Source organism: Mus musculus, chromosome X (assembly GCF_000001635.26).
Source record: "Mus musculus strain C57BL/6J chromosome X, GRCm38.p6 C57BL/6J".
In the NCBI taxonomy this organism is placed as follows: Eukaryota; Metazoa; Chordata; class Mammalia; order Rodentia; family Muridae; genus Mus; species Mus musculus.
Window position 1 is genome coordinate 140334350 of NC_000086.7, and position 22431 is coordinate 140356780.

The following is a 22431-nucleotide window of genomic DNA, read 5'->3' on the forward strand; positions in this document are numbered from 1 at the left end:
TGTGGCTACAGAATGCATGTTGGGTACTGGGGTGACCCAGAGAGCATCTCATGCAACAGGACACCACGACTTAGTTCTATCAAATTGTTATTTGCTGGATGCTGAAAGCACTGGGTCACCAGTTGGATTTTTTCAATTAAAATATTTTTTCTTATTCACTTTCCATCCCACTCACTGTCCCCCTCCTACTTCCCCCACAATCCTTTCCCCCTCCCCCTCCCCTTCTCCTCTGAGTGGGTGTAGGCCCCCTGGGTATCCCCCTAACTCTAGTATTTCAAGTCTCTGCTTCCTCTCCCACTGAAGCCAGACAAGGCAGCCCAGCTAGAACATATCCCATGTGTAGGCAACAGCTTTTAGGACAGCCCCTCCTCCAGGTGTTTGGAACCCTCATGAAGGCCAAGCTGCACATCTGCTACGTTTGCTACATATGTTTAAAAGAAGCCAAAATTCTGGATCCTCATGTGTGATCTGATGATTTTTACATTTTAAAATGTTTATTTATTTTGATGGGGAGAATGCTTCTCTCTCTCTCTCTCTCTCTCTCTCTCTCTCTCTCTCTCTGTGTGTGTGTGTGTGTGTGTGTGTGTGCGCACTCGTGTAGATAGATTGTTGGAGTTAGTCCTCTCCTTCCATTGTTTAGGTTCCAGGGATCAAACTCAGGTTATCAGGCTTGAGGGAAAGTGATGTTACCTGCTGAGCCATTGCCAGCCCAGTTTTTATATAATAACAATAAAAAGAATATCAAGGGGATGGAGAGGTGGAGCATAAATTACAAGCACATGCTGCTCTTGCATAGGACCCGGGTTCAGTTCCCAGCACTAGCAGTGGCTGACTCACAACTATCTGTAACTCCAGTTCCAGGGAATCCAACACCTTCCTTTGGTCTCTGTGAGCAATGCACACATATTTTATGCAAGCAGACAAGTACACACATGTTGTTTGTTCTGACCTTTTTTGTTATGGGAACAGAGTGGCGAGAAAGGGAAAAGGAACATGAAGTTAGATGGTTAGGGAGGTAAGGAGGACCTGGCCCGGGGGGGAAGGGGAGCTGGGGGAGGGGACAATATGATCAAAATATATTATATGTACATTTTAAATAAATAATTTAAAAGTCATTGAAGATGTGGAATAAGCCTAACAAAGTGCCCGTGCTTGCCTAGCTGAGTGACCTTGGAACAAAGTAACTGGAGTCTCATTTTCCCAGTATGTAAAATAGGTATAAAAGTAATACCTGCTTCGGAAGATAATTATGAGAACAAGCTGAGGTCATGTCACTGGGATACCTGTCACATAGAAGTGATTAAGGCATAGTAACTAGACGATTATCATTCCTCAGACTTTCAATCTATAATATGAAGATCAGCTGTTTCTAATTGACTAACAGGGACGACTTTACCCTTCAGCTCCTGATACCCATAGGTTGTAACCCAGGCAATTTAGCTCCTGCTTACAGACACAACACACTTAGACACCTGGATAGCTCATGCATGGAGAGGGGTGTCTTACTCTCTGTGCCATGATTTACAAAGTCAGCCCAAGGCTGATGAAGGACTGAAAAGGCCTCAAGAATGGTTTTAGGCAAAATACAGGGGAAGAATGTGGCCATAATTTATACCCACTCTACTTTCAGCTCTTACCTGAGATGCCCAAGGTTTTTGAGAAAGCTGTTGGCTGCTAAACCAAATGTCTTCTCTTTCTTCTCTTCTGTTCACTCTTTTCCCCTGCCCGCTGCCCCCTGCCTCTGCCCTCCCCCCCCCCACACACACTTCATCTCTCCTTTCCTTTCTCTCCTCTCTCCCTTCTTCTCCCAACTTCCTTATTTCAGGCCTTGGCTCTCACCCTGGTTGCACATAGGAATTGCCTGAAGGAGGTTTTCAAAACTACTCACGTAGGGGCCTATTCCACAGAGATTATATGATCCCACCCCACACAGTCATAATCCAAATTTATAGCTGAATATGTACTTTTCTGAAAACTCTATCTGGCCCTCAGAGAGTAATGCATGGGGTTCTGTTGAAAAGAGCTGTGTTTTAGGCCCACTTGGTCATTGTACATCATGCTTTCTTGGACGCGCACACACACACACACACACACACGCACACACACACACACACACACACACACACACACGCACACACACAGAGGCTTTCTTACCTCTCTGAGCTTTGGTCCCCTCAACCTTCCCACAGGAATGGTTTCCTCCGGTGTTTGTGAGGATGCAGTGAATCGCTCTCTGCATCATGTATAAGAGCTTGTTTTGCGGAAGCCCAGCCCCCCTCGCCCCAAGAGAGGGCCTGTTATTACAAGGTTAAGAAGGGTGTGGGTGGGGAGGCAACAGAGGCAGCAGGGAGCAGCATTACACATGGAGAAAAGGCCATGCACGTTAACAATGCAGCTCACAAATGAGAGCAAATTAATACTGGGCCCAGGGAGAATAGAACATTCACGCAACAGGGGCAAAGCACCTATTGGGGCTGCTAGGCCTTGACAAGAAGGAAATGGGATCTCAGAGGGCGGAAGGAGAGGAGCCCAGTGAGGGGCATTTCCAGGGCTGGGGAGCTTATCTGGCTGGAAGCAGAAGATAAGGTGTTAGTCTCCAAGGAGGGAAAGATGGAAGGAGGAAAAAGACAGAAGGAGGAAAAGCTACCTACCTAGACCTGGGGAGCAAATGGGAACATGTGGCCTGGGGAGGGCAGCAGTGCATCAAGGAAGGCATATCCTTCCAATGTCAATATAGTTGCCGTCATCCTCTAGCAACTGGACCCAGGTCACCAAGAAGAGGGTCACCAAGGCAGGAGCTGCAAACTACATAACCAGTCCCCTTCTCCCACGACATCTATCTTCTTTCTCTCCATTGTGTCCAGTCAGGGTCCACCTGACTCAGAGGCAGATTTACATTGGGATTCGTAACAGTAGCAAAATGCCAATTATAAAGCGGCAATGAAAATAACTTTATGGTTGGGGGAATCACCACAACATGAGGAACTGTATTAAAGGGCCACAGCATTAGGAAAGTTAAGAAGCCAATCTGGAGTGCTAGGGAAGGAAAGAGGCGCTCAGAGGCCCTGGAGGAAGCAACTATTTACCAATAGCTAAGTAAGGAATGTAAGATTTTAATAGGTCAGATGGTGTCGTGTGCATTTCCTGGAGAAACGCAGCTGATCCTCCATCAGTGGCACCAGCCCTAGAGGGCCCAGGACAGTGTTTCTCAACCTATAAGTCACAACCCGTTTGGGGAGTCGAATGACCCTTTCACAGGGATGGCCTAAGACCATCAGAAAACACACAGAGAGTTTTACATTGGGATTCGTAACAGTAGCAAAATTCCCATTATGAAGTGGCAAGGAAAATAACTTTATTGGTGTAAAACATGGACAGAGGTGACACTTGAGGCTGTACCAGTAAGATTTTGTTTTTCCACTGAAGAGACATCAAAACAACACTGTATCTTAAAATAAACAGGTAATACAAAGGTTTTCTGTAAAATATGGATAGTAAAAATAAAATAAAATAAAATACATGTAGTTATATTGTTTGCTAAGCTTTATAATAACAGAGAACTTCACTCATACTTGGCGCTCTGGGGACTCACTAGGGGAATCACAGTAATAGATTTTGAAAAGAGGGATAGACATAGATATAGATTACTGTTCTATTTACAATTCCTTGTCCATAAGAGCCAATTGTTCTAGCCTAAGTACCAAAGGTACCAAAATAAAGAATTTGAAAAAAAAGAAAAAAGAAAAAAGAAAAAAAACTTTATGGTTGGGGTCACCGCAACATGAGGAACGGTATTAAAGGGTCACAGCATTAGGAAAGTTAAGAACCACTCACTGGTCTAGGGGACACTCAAGCAGACAGCTACCTCTGGAAACCATAGGAGCCCTGTTGCCTCACTTTGCTTCTATAGCAAAAGTGCACTAGCTAGACCCTAGACCAGTTGCTGTTCAGTCGCAGTATCAGGTCAGCGTCCAGAGTGTCGACTCTTTGTCTAACCCCTCTGCACACATAATGCTAATATACCTGCTGGCCTGTAACCTTAGAAGAACAACAGTTCCAGTGTCAGAGAGACCTTAAAGTCTATGTATTTAAACAGGAAGGAACCATGGAATCCGTGAATACAGCATTCTCATTTGATGTGTGGGGATATTGAGGCTTAGAAAGGGAAGGTATAAGGCCACATAGGTTTAATTACTGCCAGAGCTAAGGTGAACAGCAAACTGTCCCTGCTCTCAGCCCAAGGTGTTTTCTCTTTCCTTATTTGCTATTATCCCAAGTCTTCATTATATTTGAGAGAAAATGCCAGGATATCTTGAGGGCCAGTCTTACACATAGGTAAACATCATGTGATCAAATGTATCTCTTCAATTGCCTGTCACTGTGTCTGAAATTTTACTATTATGATTCATTCCTTTGGAACTTGAGGCTTTCTGCTCTTTAGGGGTGGGTATAAACAAGGGAGTGGGGAGGGTTATTGACAATCGCTAAGAGACCAACCAACCGGCATTGTAAATTAGAGCCAAGCTATCGGTTTGGATTTGAAGAGAGCAGCAGCAACTGGTCTAGGGAACAAGATACAGGCCAGACAGAGAAGGAGAAGAACCCAGGGCAAGGCTCTGAATCAGGGGCTTAGACCACCCACACCCACTGAGGCAAAGAGAGAGGATATGATTATAAATGCACCCAAAGCTACCATCAAGTCACAAGCTCCGACACTCAAGAAGCTTTTTAACCAGGACACTATACTGTGCCCCAGGAAGCCGGAATCTCTGCTGGGTGGCCCAGGCTAGGGAGGATGTGAGAGTGAAGGATAACATCAGGCTGTCTGGAGCAGCGGCAGGGGCACTTTATTAAGAGAAGCAGCCTGGGCGAGATGGATGTGACAAGGGAATCTATGAAGACATAGAGAAGAGCCCCAGTCGCAAGAGGAATGGGCTCTATGGCTGCCAAGGAAGGCTGGGTGTGGGCCGTGTGTGTTCTGTGTCTTCTCTAGGGACCTACTTGCTGCAGGTGCCCTGGCTCAAGTCCAATGTGCTTCTTTTCCTTCTTTCCCTTGGGCTTTCTTTCTAGTTCTTCTAGGGCTGTTCGGGGCAGCTCTGAGTTTAGCTCTGCTTCTTAGGTCCCTGAGACTTTGCTTAGTCCTCTATCAGCTCTAACATCCTTATAGCCATTCTTGACAATGATGATCTGACTGTAAATGAGCCCAGAAGGGAGGAATCTATCAGAGTTGTCTAGAAACTGCCCATTAGAAGCCCGTGTTTCCTTAGTGTGTTCCCCTCGGGTAGCAGAGGGTAAAAGGAAGTACTCTGGAAATTTGGAAAATTATCTTGAAGATACAGTTACATAGCAGGCATACGACAGTCAGTCTCTTGTACCCTTGGGTTCTATGTTCTCAGATTTAACCAGCTGTAAATCAAAATATTCTGGAGAATAGAATTATCTTGCTTTTCCAAAAAAAGAAATTCTGAAAAGAATTATGTTTGTGTTGAATTTTATTCCTTGTCATTAGTCACTAACCAATATGGTATGACAAATACTTACATAACTTTTATATTGTATTAGATTTTTAAATAATCTAGAGATAATTTAAAGTATACAAGAGGATATACATAGATTATCTGCACATACTGTGCTGTTTTAAATGAAGGAGGGAGCACCCTTAATTATTTCGGTATCTGTTTGGGATCCTGAAACCTACTCTGTAGATACCAAGAGACAACTGTGTTGTAATGTAGATTGTAAAGATAGTCAAGGTGGCCCGTGGGATGAGCTAAACAAGCAAAAGACTCTCCCAACGTTTCTACTAGTTCCTCTACAGATCTCTGCTGCTTGGGCAGAACCCAGAACCCCGGCTATCAGCAAAAGTAAGTCTTTCCCCTCTTGACCACACTTTGCTGTCTAACATGAGCTTCGTGTTTTCTAAATGGAGGTATCTTGGTGATCTGAAGAGGTTTTGACCCAGACACCTGCAATGCTGGGGTCTCATAATCTCATGAGAGGAGCAGGCTGCTTTAGAGACCCAAAGCCCAGACAGTTCTGCTGGTTCCATTCAAGTCCTTAAAACAATCTCCTCGGTTTAATGCCAAGCCATCACTAACCAGTGTGTCATAGGCACCACTGAGGGAAAACACTATTTCACAGAGCAGGGGCTGCTTAGATGCCGGCTCACTAGTTCTGGAAAGATGAAATTAAGTACAATCAATCTGGAAGAGTCAGCCAGGATTTCTTTTCAGTTTTACCTCCCTGTAGCCCCCTCCCACCTTAGAGACAGACTAATCCCCGACATTTGTCTAATGACTTTATACCTGTCAAAGCTCCTTCCTATCTATTACTTCCCTCCAGCATCACAAACACCCCCAGAAAGGAGGACCGGAAGGCATTATTATCCCTGTTTGACCAACAAGAAAACTGAGGTACCAAAGGATACATGACTCATTCAGGGTCACACAGCCGTTTAGTCAAAGAACTGGGGCTTTAAATGTTTTCTAACTTCCAGTCTTGTGATCTTTCTGCCTTACAAGGTAGACTCACCTACAGGACTATGGACGCGTGCTGCTCCTAACACAGTACCCAACACACATAGATGCTAATAAGTATTTGCTGCAAGGAAGGAAGAAACAAGTTCTACAATGGTTCTCCTTCTTGTTGTTTTGAAAAAATGGTCACACCATGTCGCCCAGGTTGCTCTTGAGTTCCTGGGCACAAGTGATCCTCTATACTCACCTTCCCAGATGTCTGAGACTATAGATAAGGCCAACCACACACAGCTCTACTGATCTTAAGTCATTAAAATAGGATACGAATGTGATGCTATTTGATCATTTTGACCATGAAAGAAGGAGTTTGAGGTCTTTCCCAACTCACAGATGGCAATGCCAAAGAAAGGCTAGTGTGACAGCCACAGAGAAGCCAATGGGACTTGATTTCCTAACAAAGCTGCCTTCCACTCATCCTTCACAGAGGAATTGATCCAATGGGCCCTTAACCCAGTAGCAGAGAGGAGTCAGAATCAGTCCCACTTCAAGAAGAGCCTCCCCAAGATGTCTCTACAAGCTTTTCTCTGGTCTCCCATCAGTGACTCTGAAGTTCTGCTGTGAGAGTTACTTGAGAACACTGGCTGCTCTCTCCTCTTAAAGGACCTGAGCACTCTCCCCTTCTTGAGGAACTCCAAGCATAACAACCCAGACTTCAGAGACTCTGAGCTTGTCTCAGAAAAGACCACCTGGATCCAAACACCCTCCTCCTCCCTTTTCTATCTACCATGGAGTCGGGTACATACTAGAGATCTATCAAATATTAAGAAATGAGCTGTCTCTGCTAAAGAAGAGTGCCCGGAGTTGCCACTTGTTTTTAGTCCAGTTAGAAAAATGGGGGCCGGCGGGGGGGGGGGGGGGAGAGAGAGAGAGAGAGAGAGAGAGAGAGAGAGAGAGAGAGAGAGAGAGAGACAGACTGGTCTCCAGATACCACTTTGCAGTAATACAAAGCAGCGTTTGTTCCGGGTACCCCCCTAATTTAAGATCCCTGCGGGTTTTCTTTCTTGAGCCCACCAGTTCTCCCCTTGATCTCCAGGGGTGTTTGTTTTGCTTCCCCAGAGCCTCGGTTTTGTTTTGTGTACAATGAAAAGGGCGCTGGGATGAGAAAATGCATGCAAAGCACAGTGTCCAGATCTTAATAAGTGCTCAGCCAAGCGGCAGCTGGATTATCCATACACCTCTGTTCCCAGAGGGAGGGGTCCTCCAGGGACACCAGACTGCTCACGAGGTCCCGAATCCAGGTGCAAAAGAGGGGCTGTTTCTCAGCTCCCTGCTTAGTTCATCACCTCAGCCTCAGCTCTGGGGCTGAGCCAGTCGCCTCGTTCTTTAAGATTCTGGTCACAGCAGGGGCTGGGTTTCTAAGGCAGGCGTGATCTTTCTCTTCCTACAGACGCCGCTGCCGCCAGTGTCTGAGCTGGGCACTGGCAGGGGCAGTGCGCGGGAGAGACAGAGGGAGGGTTCCCGGCTCCGCAGCCACGCAGACCGGGCCTGGAGAGGGTCCCCGACAGTAAGTACTGTGCCCCAGAAGCCAGGCTAGGGCTTGCTTGGGAAAGGATCATATAGCTGGGCGTGTGTGGGGTTGTGAGGTCCGCAGAAATTGCTAGGGTCCTCACTGGCACCTCAGAGTGACTTGGGGGCAGTCTAGCACATGCCCCTTCTGGGTGAGTGGCCCTTCCTCGCTCCTTCCCGGGACAGAGGGAGGACGGGGCTTGGGGGGGGGGGGGGGTGAAGACAGAGGATTACAGAGTTCGCGCTTCGGGGGGTGTCATTTCTCTCCATCCCCCACCTCGAGCCCCCCAAGAATTCCTTCTAGTTGCCAAGCGGTCCTCGGGTCGGTTCGCGGAGCCACGGACGAGGAAATGGCAAGGCAAGATGCACGCGGGGCAGAGGTTTGGATATCCATGGCAAAGTGGCTGCAGGAGCGGGAAGTTTTCCTGCTGAGGGTGGGGGGCGGGGAGTGAAGACGGTGTAGAGAGGCGAGGAGAGCAGAAAGCTGGAGGAGAGGGAGGGCAGTGCTTCTAGGGGTTGGAACCAAAGCCCCCTGCCAGCAGCAGCCAGATCCTCCAGGATCCCTTCCAGGTGAGAGCTTTTGGGCTCCTGCAGGCAACTGAGTCCAGTGGGAAAAGGTCTGGGCTTCTAGCCTCCCTCCTCAGTTCCCCAGGCATAGTGGCTAGGTTGTGCTCTTTGGCGGTGGGGGAGGTGCACAGGGGATGCTGACGCGGTGTTGCTTTATAGGGAGGGGGCAGCTGAGACCTCAGTTTTCTCCAAACACAGCCAGGCTGAGAAACATGACCACTGTACCCACCTGGTGGTGCATTATTTACAGAAATATCATCCATTAGCAAGTAAGACTGGCAGGAACATTCCTGTCACTATTTTCTCTAGGCTGTGTAAAATTCAGACGGTGTTAGGGCAGACATAACAAGACCAGTATCTCCCCTCTGTTTTTCGACCCTCCACTACATTGGTCAGGCTTACCTCCCAGTAGTAACAAGTCATATGCAATAATAACAACTCTAGCTGTCATTTGCTTGGAGATTGCTATATGCCAGGCATAGCACTAAGCACTTTACATGCAGTATTTTATTCACTCTTCACAAATATCATGTAGGGTAAATACTAATATTATTCATTTTTACAAATGAAGAAATCAAGGCATAGAGAGGTGGGTCAAGACTAGTCCAACAACTAGTGAGGGGCAGGGCTAGGATTTCAACCCACTCTTTCTTCATACATATCCCCATTGATAACTATTGGAAATATTGGTAACAAGCTGGCTTTAATGGGCTAATAAAAACCAGGTTGATTTCCCTGTGGCAAAACTCATTTTAATTCTGTATTTCTGAAGTCAGGGCCCAGTCCCAAAGAATGTTGAATCAATTTTTCAAATTACCCCCCCCCCCATTACAAACTGTGGAGAAAGACAAACAGCGAGTTAGGACACAGCAGATCCTATTACTGGATGCCCAATGATAATATTAATTGCTAGTAGATCCTATAAATGAGCAGTTACTTTGCCAGCTCGTTTCATGTATTAAATCTTTTCATGGGTACTTCGAAGTGAGTCCTATAATGAGTCTCTCTTTATAGGCAAAGGAATGGGGCTTAAGAGTTCCAACCCACATCCAATAACCCCCAAACCATACCTGTTTTGGACAAATCTAATCATGAAAAGAGCAGTTTGTACTTACCACAGTCCCCAGCCATTTGCCCAGAAATCTCCACTCTCTTTTTCTTTGCTCGCTGCTCCCTTTACACTAAAGACGGAATTGCATAGATTGGTAGAGAGCAGGCTTCCAGGAGAAGACAGGGTTTCAGATGGATTTGGGTTTTGTTGTTGTACTAAGCGCCGTGCCTGCAACATCAATAAGTTGTTATGCTTTATAAGTTTTATTAATTAAACAAGTGTCTGGCTTGCTGGCTTGGAGTTGTTAATCCGATGTTATGGCTCTATCTGAATACCTCTGTTAGAAGTTAATTTAAATATATATATACATACATACATATATATATATACATACATATATATATATATATATATATATATATATATATATATATATATTTGCAATGATGGGGCAAAACTGACTTTGTACTCCCTAAGGAGGGGGAAGGGGACTTGTTTTGAAGCTTCAACTTGGGTGGCAGAAGCTGCAGTCCATACATGCATAATAGTATTCTTGTGCCTCCATCCCAGAATGGTCCCTGGGAGCTGAAACCTATGTGTAACTAGACCCCTTTGGGCTGTTCCTGGGTTATTTCTAACCCTTCAATGGGGTCCTTTCATTTCCTATTTTCTCAGCCCATTTGGAGGGATCGCATTTAATAGACCTTCTTCAAAATGTGGACAAAATCGGGTATGTGAGCTCCATGCCTTTAGTGTGTGGACTATGGCTGGATCTTACTAAACCTGCTGGAAGCCAACCTTCCCTGCTGCTCCTATAATAGGGGGCATCCAAGTATAGTTCCAGGGTGGTGCATGAGAAATGCTCTGGTAAGCCTGGTGCTTGCAGGGCTCTGGTGCTCATCTCTGTGGTCTCGTGAGAGTACATTGCATCATTTCATAAGGCCACATGAAAGGAGTCAGTGGGGGATGGTGCTCAAATGAAACTTTGGCTTGAATTTATTCTATAATTTCATCTAATTGCCGTGGCTTAAATACCCAGAGGTGTCCTTCTTTGCTGACTCTTCCTTATTATTCATTTGCTGTCAAAATTGACATTCCTTTCCTGGAATGTCCTTCTCACCTTCACTACTCTGCAAGGATAAGGGAGATCTGCTGGGAGGTACCTTCTCCGTGCTCCCACAGCATCTTCTGCTGCCCTCTGTGCAGCCAGGTGACCTGTGGCTTTGTGTTTGTTTACATACCTGCCTCCACATTTGACTGCAATCTCCTTGGAGGAAGAGGCTGGGTACCTAGTAGGTGTACAGTAGATTATTTTGAAGGAATTAGTTAATTCTATCGAAAAGCTGCAGAGGAGAGCCGCTCCTTTACAGCAAGGGACTTCGCCATCCTTCCTTTGATAAGAGGGTGGAGCAGAAAGAGAACTTGCCTTATTCTTCAAGAAAGCCCTGTCTCTGTGGAGTTTAATCTATCAAAATAAAAGTATACTATAATGCCAAAACCTGAAGGCTTAGAGAGGGGCCTTTTTGGTTAATAGGTAATTGGGGTACAGTAACCAAAAGTCCTCAGAAATGAGCACTTTTCTTGATCTTTTTTTTTAAGTTGAAAATTCATACACAGTGTTTTGATTGGGGTTTACCCCACCAGCACCATCTTTTCCTACATCCTTTCCACCACCCCACATATCCAACTCCATCCTTCTTTTTCTCTTTAGAAAACAAACAGGCAGATAAAAAACATAAAATTAACATGTGAAAAGCACAACACACACACAGACACACACACAAAACCAGAACCCATAATATATATGCAAAAGACCACTGAGATGAAAAAGTTCCCCAACAAAGCAATATAAGACAAAAACAATCTATAAAACCACCATAGAATTTATAATGGGGCTTACCCTTAAGTGTAGTTGATATGCACAATGAGACTCCATTAGAGAAATCTTGTTTTTCCTCCTGCTGTCAGTTAGATACCTTCTTGGTTAGGGATGGGGCATGTGTCCATTTCCCCTCTCAGTGCTGAGGCCCCATCTGACTTGAACCTGTGCAGGCCCTGTGAGTGCTGCCACAGTCTCTGTGAGTTCATATGCGTATCAGTCCTGCTGTGTCTAGAAGACCTTGTTGCATTGGAGTTCTCCATCCCTCCTGGCTCTTAGAATCTTTCTGCCCCTTTTGCAGGGTTCTCTGAGCCCTGAGGATAGAGATTTGGTGTACACATTCAATTTAGGACTTACTGTTACAAGGTCTCTTGCTCCCTGAACATTGTCCAGTTGTGTTGTGAATCTCTGTAGTTATTTCCACCTATCTCAGGGAGAAGCTTCTCAGATGATGGCTGAGCGTGACATTTACCTATGGCTATAGCAGAATGTCATTAGGGGTCACTTTATTGCTGTGTTACCTCAGCAGAACAGTAGTATTTACTTTTCCCCCAGGTCTATGACCTATCTGATCTCAGGTTCTTGGCCACCAATGCAGTGTGAGGAATGGCTTCCATTTCATGGAGTAGGCCTTAAATCCAATCAGATAGTTAATCCCACCATCTTTGTGGCACTTTTGCAGGCAGGTCACCATTGTAGGTCACAGGTTTTATGGCTAGATTTGTGGATACCCTCTCCTCTAGTAGTGCGCAGAGTACCTTCCAATACCATGAACGCTAGTCTAGGTGGGCACCAGTTTCAACATCGCTGTGTTCAGTGACTTGTGTGTTTTCTTCAGCCTGGCAGTGGTGGCACATGCCTTTAATCCCAGCACTTGGGAGGCAGAGGCAGGCGGATTTCTGAGTTCAAGGCCAGCCTGGTCTAAAGAGTGAGTTCCAGGACATCCAGGGCTACACAGAGAAACCCTGTCTCGAAAAACCAAAAAAAAAAAAAAAAAAGTGTTGTCTTCAGCAATAGAGCCTTACCGTCTTACCGTCAGTTTGTAGAGAGTAACCAATAGCCTTGGCAATAGCCTAGGTTGTTTGGGGGTTCCCACAGGACCCTCTTTGGCCAATCACTCAAGTAGACGTAATCCATTCCTGGTACTGGAGGTTTCACTTGATGAAAGATATCTAATTGGGGCACTGCCTCCCCCCTTATTTGATAACTGCTTTTATATTTCTCCCCTAGATGCATATATTTTAAGAAACTTCTACTATAGTAGGTTTCTATATGGCCCTCAGATGATCTTTAGTGTTAGTTATCCCTCCTTGTATTTTCCCCTACCCTCCTCTTCCTTCCCTTTCCCTATTTTATCCTCCTGTTCCAGTCTTTCTTCTGTCTCTCCATAATTATATATTCTCTGTCTCCTTTCTAAGGAGACACCTCACTTCCTTCTCTTCCCTTACTCTACGTCTAACCTCTGTATGCATCCTGGCCTCAAGCCTGTTATTTTCTGCCTGTGGCTTTAATTCTTTGGTAGAGAATTCATCAACTTCACTCTTCTTTTCTAACCCCAGTTTGGGAAAGACCTAAAAATTCCTTCTTCTGTCTCAGCAGGAAGATGCAATTAGGCAGAATAAAAGGTGTCTCATTGTCCTGAAACTGTGGTTAACATCTCTGGACACCTCCTGGCAGGGTATAATGAGTTAACCAGGCCTCTGTTCACACGTTTTCCTTTGTCTAGTGGCTTCTTGACCTAATTTCTGCCTTGCATCTGGGGTGAACTGATTGAATAGGCCCCAAGATGACACACCAGAAGGAAATAGGGGCTTCTCTCTCTCCAAGGTCAGCCTGGTACCTGTTGGTCATGAGTCCTATGATGAAGATACCAATCTCAGACATTTAAGGCAAGGAACTGGATTAGATGTACTTTCTTATTTTCTCAGGAAGTCTCCAAGAGAAGACTGAAGAAGGATCCTGTGCCCCATGCAAAGCCATACATGACAGGTGGAATGGAGGAAAGTCCTATTCACAGTCTGATTTATCTATACCCTTTTTTTTCCTGTTAGCCTGTACTTGGGTTCACCTTCATGCCTTTGGCTAAGTAATTCCTGGATGCTTTGGTCTCTGGACCTGTTCTTCATCCCCTCCCTCTCAACTCGTCCAGGTCTAGCACTTCATCCAGGACACAGCTGCAGTCCTAGCCTTCCCCTCCTGTTTCTGGAAATCAACAGGGGTGCAACAAGAACAAGTCAATGACTTGCACGGTCTTTGCCAACTCCAAGATTGTCCTGGAGTTGACCAAAATCAGAGGCTGGGGGCATCCAAGGCTGGTGGCTCAGGCCATGATGCTTAGCAGTCTCATAAAGAGGAAAGTCTTGGCACAGCCCAACAGCTGAATAAGCCCTCTTTTGGCTTTGCCGAGAGCCCTGTGTAGTCAGTGCCTGCCAACCAGCCACTAGGGAAGTGCTATATGAGTCCTGGGTCTTTGGCTGCTGGAAACAGCTACTTGGTAAGTTCCCAGACCCAGAAACTCCTAGCCACACCTGATGCCCCTGTCTGTCCTCCAAACTTTGTTTACAGTTCAGCCCTTGACAGACTAAAGGCTAATAGCCAAGAGAAGAGAAAAACTGGGTGACAAGAGACCCTCTTCTGGCTTAGCATTTTGTGCCAGAGCCCTGTGGTCCAGCCTGGCCTTAGAAAGAGTGTATACTGAGGGGAAGAGTCCAGGCCTGCTGGTCCTTTCCCTGCCACCTCTACCTTTCCTATCATGGCTATGCTCTTCTACTTGCTGAGGTTTTCTCTCAGTCCTGTTTGGCTTCCTTGATCTCCTCTTTCACAACAAAAATCCAGCCTCTAGTGACTGGAAATTTGACCTAAATCAGGAAAGTGCCCGGGCCTTTCCCTCATAATGTTTCCCATGTGTCCCTTACCCATTGCATCTCCATCTGTGAACCAGGTAGGAGCATCATGCTGTCAGTATGGCATAATAGCAATCCTCCCCCCAAAAGAGTTCCATTCTCAGAAGTACTCAATCTGAAGGCTCTCATTACCATATGGTTCCTGAGCAATAGTGGACAGCGAAAGGTAACAATGAGGGCAGCTGGCACGCATTTAGAGGACAAGGGATTAGAATTGATACCTAGTGGTTGCCTTCTCCAAACCTGTCTTTTTCCCTTCAAGGTCTCCAAGGCCTTTTTGTTCTATTTCTCCTCTGTCTTGTCATTGCCTCTCTCTCTCTCTCTCTTGGCTCTGGCAGTTCCCCTTTCCTGTCCAGGGGGACTTTCCTTCCCTTTTTGCTTATCTTTCCCTTCACTCCTTATGTCTTTCTCTCTGGTTCAGTCAATCTGTCTTGGCCTCCTTCAGATAAATACTTGGTGTCATGGATGAAAGGTGGGGGCTGGAATATCCAGGGCACTTTAGAATGACATGACAACTTCTTCAAGCCCCCAGGAATATTCTCAGGCGAATGAGAGCAAAACTGCAAGGCTCTCCCCACTAACTCTGCCACAGCTCAATGGCAGCAGCTTCAGACCTTGTGACCCAGAATGCCATATGGCATCATCTTCACATCTGGAACAGCCCTAACATCTGTCACCAGACTGGCAGGCCCAGCAAGGAGGGTTTAGGAGTGTGTCTGGACCTATTAGACAGCATGTCGGAATCTACTGAATGTGTAGCCCTTGAGGAAAAGAGAAGTGGGGGAAGCTGCAGAAAAGGTTCTCTACAGCTTCCTTTCAGGGACACTTTAGACTTGGTATTGGACAAAATCACTCCAAGCTCCTAAATACTTGTAGAAGAACAGATGACTTTGGTCTCTATGCTTGCCTTTCTGACAGGGGACAGCATCTGCATCCCACCCCACTGGGGGAGAGCTAGTTTAGACAATCAAAGAAATCAGATACCATCAAGTTTTCCCAAAGATGCTTCTTTACGCTCAACTGAAAAAGGAATTTGGGGGCCATTAAAAACCTAGAAGAAAGGGGGAGCTAACACAAGGAAAGTAACCAACGAAGCCACCCAGAGACACTCAGAAGTGAGAAGGATCATTGACTTTCCTACCCAACGCACTGCTTCTGGCCATTCTGAAAAGATGATTGCATATCCTTTAAAGAAAATTCCTTCCCTATAAAAGAAAGGACTTGGAGCTCTACTGTCTTGTGTTCTTTCCTGTACTGTAGTGTTAGACCTATTCTTGGACTACATTCTCTACCTACATTGGTCTTTGGCCAGATACATTGAAGAGTGTCTCCTTTGGGTCAAATCCACTGCCATGGCTTAGATATGACACATGTCCCTATCATAGTTAAGGTTTTACTGCTGTAAACAGACACCATAACCAAGGTAACTTTTATAAAGACAATATTTAATTGGGGCTGGCTTAAAGGTTCAAAGGTTCAGTCCACTATCATTAAGGCAGAAGCATGGCAGCATCCAGGCAGCATGGTGCACATGAAGCCGAAGGTCAATAGGAGAAGACTGTCTTCCAGGCAGCTAGGACAAGGGTCTTAAAGCCCACTCCCACAGTGACACACTTCTACCAAACAAGGCCACACCTCCAAATAGTGCTACTCCCTGGGCCAAGAATATTCAAACCACCACATCCTCCAAAGATGCATGTGTTGAAGATTTAGTTCCCAAGTAGTAGATCTGATTGGATCATAAGGTATCTCATCTAATCAATGCATTAATACCTGATGGATTCATAAATCAATGGTTTAGGAAGAGGTGACAAATAGAAAGGCCTAGTTGGAAGAAGTACGTCAGTGGGTGTATGTGCCACAAAGATGTGTCCTGTTGTCTGTCCCTTCCTCTTTCTCCTTCTTATTTGCCATGAGGAGAGCTGTTTTGTTCTGCTATGTATTATCTACCACAACTCAACACAGATCTAAAAGCAGCAGGGCTGAGTTTCGAGGAAAGGCCTTTGTAAGGAGGTAATATTTAAGTAAAGACTTAAATGATGAAAGAGCATCCATGTGAACAATGAAGACAGAGATTTCCATGAAATAATGGAATACCAAATAAACATACAATGAAACCTGCAAAACGATGAACCAAAAATATGTCTCCCTCTTTTAAGTTGATTTTCTCAGGTAACTGTTATAGGTACAAGAGTCTGACCAATACAATTACCAACTATAAATCTGATTTACCCAGGGTGAACCACAGCCAGTAGCCACTTGACAATGAATTGCATAGAATGGCCAGAGACCTCTAATCTCTGTGCCTCAAAATTACCCCTCCTCATTTATGCATTGGTTCACTTGGAAAACACTAACCACCAACTCTGTGCCAAACACCATAATAGGTATACTGTTAAACGAAAGAGACCTAGTTCCAACTCATAGGGTGTATAGCAAAATAGCAACAGAATACATAATTACAAATTGTGATGAGTCTCATAAAGGAAATAACAGGTCACAATAACAGAACAGTTTCCAGGAAAGGCCTTTGTTGGAGAGTGATATTTAAGAACAGGCATAAAGGATGAAAGACCAGCCATGTGGAAAATAAGGAAAGAGGTTTCCAGGAAAATAGAATACCAAGTATGCTGGCCTTGAGAGGGCAAAGAACTTGGTATGGTGAGAAACTCTAGCTACTGGGGCCAGATTGTAATGGTCAGTAATAAGAATAGCATTGCAGGATCACAAAGGATATGAGAGCTATGGAAAATGAGTTTCAATATTGTTTGCCATCAATGGAGAGTGTCTGAAGGGTTTTAAGCAAGGGAAGGACTGGCTCTAGTCTTAACTATTGCAACACCCCTAGATGCCAAATTTAGAAGTGATACAGGAAGGCCAATAAGGAGGCAGCTGCAGCAATCCACAGGAGAAGTGATGGTGGCTTGCATCAGTGACAGCCATGGAGATGGAGAGAATTGGACTGATTCTGGATGTGTTTTGAAGTGACAGCTGACAATACTTATTGAGAAATTGGGTGTCAAGGATGAAGGAAGAAAGACAGGCTTCAAGAAAGACTCGGTTTTTCAGCTTGACTCAGTGCCATGTACTAAGATGAAGAATGCTGAATGAGGTTTTAGACGGGGGGGGGGGGGGGATCAAGAGTTCAGTTTCAGCCATGTTAAGTTTGAGATTCCTGAGAGATATAAAAATAGAAATGTCAATGTCTAAGAGTTTGGGAACTCCTGAAGAAGGGAAAGGAAAATGTAAGTTTGGAGACAATATCTACATGTTGGTTGTATTTAAAGCCAGGGTGCTGAATAGCACCACCTCAGGAAAAAGAAGAGGGAGATGTGAGAAATGCAGGCAGAGAGCCACAAAACCCCGATATATAGTACTGATGAAAGAAAGAAACTCATAAAAGAGACTGTGGAAAGCAACCAAAGAACTAGAAGGACAAACAGGAGATATTCACAGAAAAAAGCAGGAGAGCATTTCCAGAGGAAGAGAGTTTCCATCTTTATATTTGGAAAGTGGTAAATGTAGGCATGATATAAGAGCAGGACTGGGTGATATATATTCACAAAAGACAGAAGAGTCCCTTAAATGAGCAAATGTAGAATGATAGATGTGAAAGCCATAGGATAATTGATCAAAGAGGGGAAATGAGATGAGAAAGTATGTGTAGAAGTTTGTTGCTGGTGGGGTTTTGGACATTTTTTTCCTGTGAAAGGGAGCAGGAAAATAGATCAGTAGCTTCCAAGAGATTGTGTACTGGGGGGGGGTAGGTTTTTTTGTTTTCATAAGGATAGACAGCTTCCATCAATATGGCAGTATGGTTTGGGAAGAAGATATTTTAAGGAAAAGAATGGATTCCCAAAGGAGTAAAATGCTTGATAAAGCAAGGCAGGTTGGTACCAGAACATAAGTGACAAGGTTTTTGCATTGATGAAGGAAAATACTCATCCTGTATTTTAGCAAGGTAAAGCTGTATACATGTGATGCTCTACGCACTTAGTGGTAGTGAAATGAAAGTCATCTTATCTGGTAACGTCTGCCATTTGAGTCTCATCCATTGAGACATGTTGAAGTCTCAAACTGAACTGATGGGAAGACTGGGAAAAGAAGAGGAGCTATGACATAGGCATATTAGAAGGCAAGGACATAGAGGCCACACATCTGTGAAAATAGGTGCCAGATTTGAGATCATTGGGTTAACATTGAAAGCCAACTTACCCAGCTGTCTAGTTTGTTTGAAGATTCCTCCATCTACTGGAAGAGTATATATGGTTGAGTTCATCAAGGTTGGGGATTTTAATTTAGCAATTCTAGGAGAGACAGAGAGAGAGACAGACAGACAGAGAGAGAGAGACAGACAGACAGAGAGAGAATAGTATACAGTAGTGTGTTAGTGCTGGAGTTAGTACAGTAATTGATAATGTGTAGGTAAGACAATGAAGTAAGTTCAGTGGAGGAAGTTATTTTCAGTGACATCCTCACCACCTTGTAGACGTTGGATTCACCAACAGGGACATCAAAAGTAGGAGTGGGATAGCAACTATGAAAACAAAACAATGAACAGAAAATAAAGTGTTATCTAGAAGGAAGTAGTATATTCATTGTAGGAAACATTATGGCCAATCCTCAAAAAAAAAAAAAAATCAATCGCAGAGTTCTCATAATATCTAGCAATCTTACTTCTCAGTTGAATTTTTCATTGCTATAGCAAATATTTCAGAGAAATAATTTTAAAAGAGGGTGGACTTGTTTTGGACCATCATTTCATAGATTTTAGTGCACAACTGGCTGATTCCACTCACTCACTTTCGGCCCATGGCGTAGCAGAAACCCCACAGAGGAAGGTCACAACAAAGGAAAGCTGCCCACACCGTGGCAGCCAGGAAACAAAGACAGAAAAGAGACAAGATGAAATTTCTCCATGGCATTCTACTGACATCTTCATTCATCCAAACTAGGCCCTTCCTCCCATTTTCTACCATCTCCCAGTAAAACCATCACATTATATATCCATCACAAGATCAATACATTGACTGACTCTGATTCCTGGAATCCAATCAGTTTCCAAATAGCAACCAAGCCCTGGAGCCATGAGCTTTTAGGAGAAACTAAAGCCTGGGTATAATCCTCCCCAAAAGTGAAATCAAGGCTCCAGCAGATATTTATACATCTGTATTCAGAACAACATCATTTGAAGTAGCCAAATGTTAGGAACAATCTAACTGTCCATCAACAGACAAATAAAATGTGGCACATACATAGAATATTATTGAGTCTTAAAAGGAAGGAGGTGCTGACACAGGCTACAATATGGATGAATCCTGAAGACATTATACTCCCTAAAATATGCCAAACACATACATTTCTGTTTGTGAAGAGGAAAACATTCTGGAGATGGATGGTTGTGAGGGATGCGGAACAATGTGAGTGATTTTAATGTCACAGAACTAACCATACAAGTCAAAATGGCTAAACTTGCAAATTTCATGTTATGCATATTGTACCAAGATTTCTTTTTTGAAAGACTGGAGGAGGAGATCACATATGATTAGGAACTAAAGTCCTCAGTAACCTTGAGACCTACATAGAAAGTCTGCAGGTGACACTGAAAAGGCTGGAAGGCTCAGAAGATGGGGACATTTCACAAGAAAGAACTAATGGCCTAGACACAGCACCGGTAAGTAGAGGCGGCCTACCTCCTCTGCAAGGCCCAGAAGGATGTGAGATTCACAGAAAAAAATAAAAAGGAATTTAAAATATAAACAGCTTCCACTTAAAAAATGAGGAACTAGGAGCTCAGTCAGATCGCTGATGACAAGCAGATACATAAGAAAACATAGCAAACCTCTGTGCTCTTCCTCAGCCTCCTGATCGGAGATAAAGAAGGCCTGGTGGACTCTTCCTTCTATCAGCAGATCCTCCTTACCCCATCCCCATCCCCAACCTCCACCAGCTGACCAGTCCTAAGCGTGTTTACCTGGAGTTCACCTTCCTTTGTCAAAGCTAACCAATCCAAAAGGAGGGAAGGGAAGCCATCCAAAGCAGCCAAAATCACTTACAACTTTCAAGCACCAGGGCAGGGGGCAGATTTTAGCTTCTCCATCCCCTGCCCACTTCCACAGTACCTGAAGGATGGGTGGGAAAGTGCTAGCCTCAAGGAAGAACCAGGTCTCAGTTTGGAAAGAAGATGGCAGGCAGTTTCCAAAGTTTAATGGAGAATACAGGAGACTTTGCTGTTGACTGAGAGCTCCAGAGGTCACAGGGGAAGGGAGAAAGACAAATGGTATTCAACCATGGAGAGGTCAGGTCAGAAAACCCCTCTCAGCCAATGGTTTCACTTTCTGCAGTTTTAGTTCCCTTCATTCAACCCGAGCCCAACACCACTAAATGAAAAATTCCAAAAGTAAACCATTCAAACCTCCAAAATAATTTGTATGATAGTACCGCTTTAGCTTCTGTTCTATTGCTATGAAGAGACACTATGAATAAGGCAAAGTATAATATAAATGATGTAACTGGGGACTTCTTACAGTTTCAGAGGGTGAGTCCATAGCCATCATGGTGGGTAGAATAGCAGCAGGCAGGCAAGCAGGGTGCAGGAGAAACATCTGAGAGTTCTACATCTGTTCTGCAAGTTGGAGGCAGGTGGGGTGGGGGAAGCTGGCAAGTGACACACCTCCTTCAGCAAGGTCACACCTCCTATTACAGTCCTGAAAAGAGTTTCACCAACTGGGCACCAAGTATTCAAATATATGAGCCTGTGAGGAGCCATTCTCACTCAAACCACCACAAATATGGTGTTATAGATAGCCTGGTTTTGTTTCATTTCTTGAGTTAAGATTCTCACTGTATACCCAAGGTTGGCCTGAAACTTATGTTTCCACATAAGTGACCACAAACTCCTGATCCTGTAACCTTATCTGGGATTACAGATGTACATCAATAAAACCATCTTCTCTTTTATTGTTCTTTTTTTAAAAAAAGATTTATTTATTTGTTATATGTAAGTACACTGTAGCTATCTTCAGACACACCAGAAGAGGGAGTCAGATCTCATTACGGATGGTTGCTGGGATTTGAACTCAGGACCTTGGGAAGAGAAGTCGGGTGCTCTTACCTGCTGAGCCATCTCACCAGCCCCTCTTTTATTGTTCTGAATCTCTTACTGTGCCTCATTTATTTAATTAAACTTTATCATAGGGATGTATATACAGGAAAATAACCACAATGTTTAGAGTTTGATATTATCTTTGATTTAAGGTAACACTGGGTGAGAGGGTTGCCTTAGAATATATCCTCTATGAGTAAGAGGAAGTCAGTTCTGTGCCTAGTGTCCCTGATGGTGGCTTCAAAGATGGCTGCTCTTAAAAACAGCACTGAAACAGTTCTCCATTCAACCTGGAAGGAACAGTCCATTGAGTTGACCTCACTACATTTTGAGAATCTGATAGGTCCATAGGTTCTTGTCAAAAAAAATAATAATCATCATAGAATAACTTGCAGACCTGGGTTCATGTTGCAGTTCCACATGGTTTATAAGTATATATCCTTTAACAGGTTGGATGGATCTCTCTTGTCTGTTTTCTTATCTGTAAAATCATCATACTACTGCCTATCTCAAGGGGTTGCCATAAAGATGGAGAGGGATAACATGTGGCTAGACCCCGGAGCAAGGCAAGTCCTCAGTAAACACCTAATACTTTTTTTAAAATACTTTTTATTAGGTATTTTCCTCATTTACATTCCAATGCTATCCCAAAAGTCCCCCATACCCTCCCCCCCACTCCCCTACCCACCCACTCCCACTTTTTGGCCCTGGTGTTCCCCTGTACTGGGGCATATAAAGTTTGCAAGTCCAATGGGCCTCTCTTTCCAGTGATGGCTGACTAGGCCATCTTTTGATACATATGCAACTAGAGACAAGAGCTCCGGGGTACTGGTTAGTTCATAATGTTGCACCTACAGGGTTGCAGATCCCTTTAGCTCCTTGGA

At 44.4% G+C, this 22431-nt stretch overlaps 1 protein-coding gene and 1 long non-coding RNA gene across 4 annotated transcripts in view; one reads left to right on the forward strand and one right to left on the reverse strand.

The window, feature by feature from the left end:
* Positions 1-22431, forward strand: part of Frmpd3 (FERM and PDZ domain containing 3) — a 158345-nt gene that overhangs the window by 57227 nt on the left and 78687 nt on the right. The window contains exon 1 of one of the 3 annotated variants that reach the window (NM_001320946.1): positions 7914-8040. The exons of the other annotated variants lie outside the window; for them this stretch is intronic. The gene's annotated coding sequence lies outside the window, so the exon portion shown is untranslated. Of the gene's footprint in view, positions 1-7913; positions 8041-22431 lie in introns of those variants that run through there. 3 annotated transcript variants of the gene reach the window in all.
* Positions 1-22431, reverse strand: part of Gm32113 (predicted gene, 32113) — a 92066-nt gene that overhangs the window by 40550 nt on the left and 29085 nt on the right. The window lies entirely within an intron of this gene.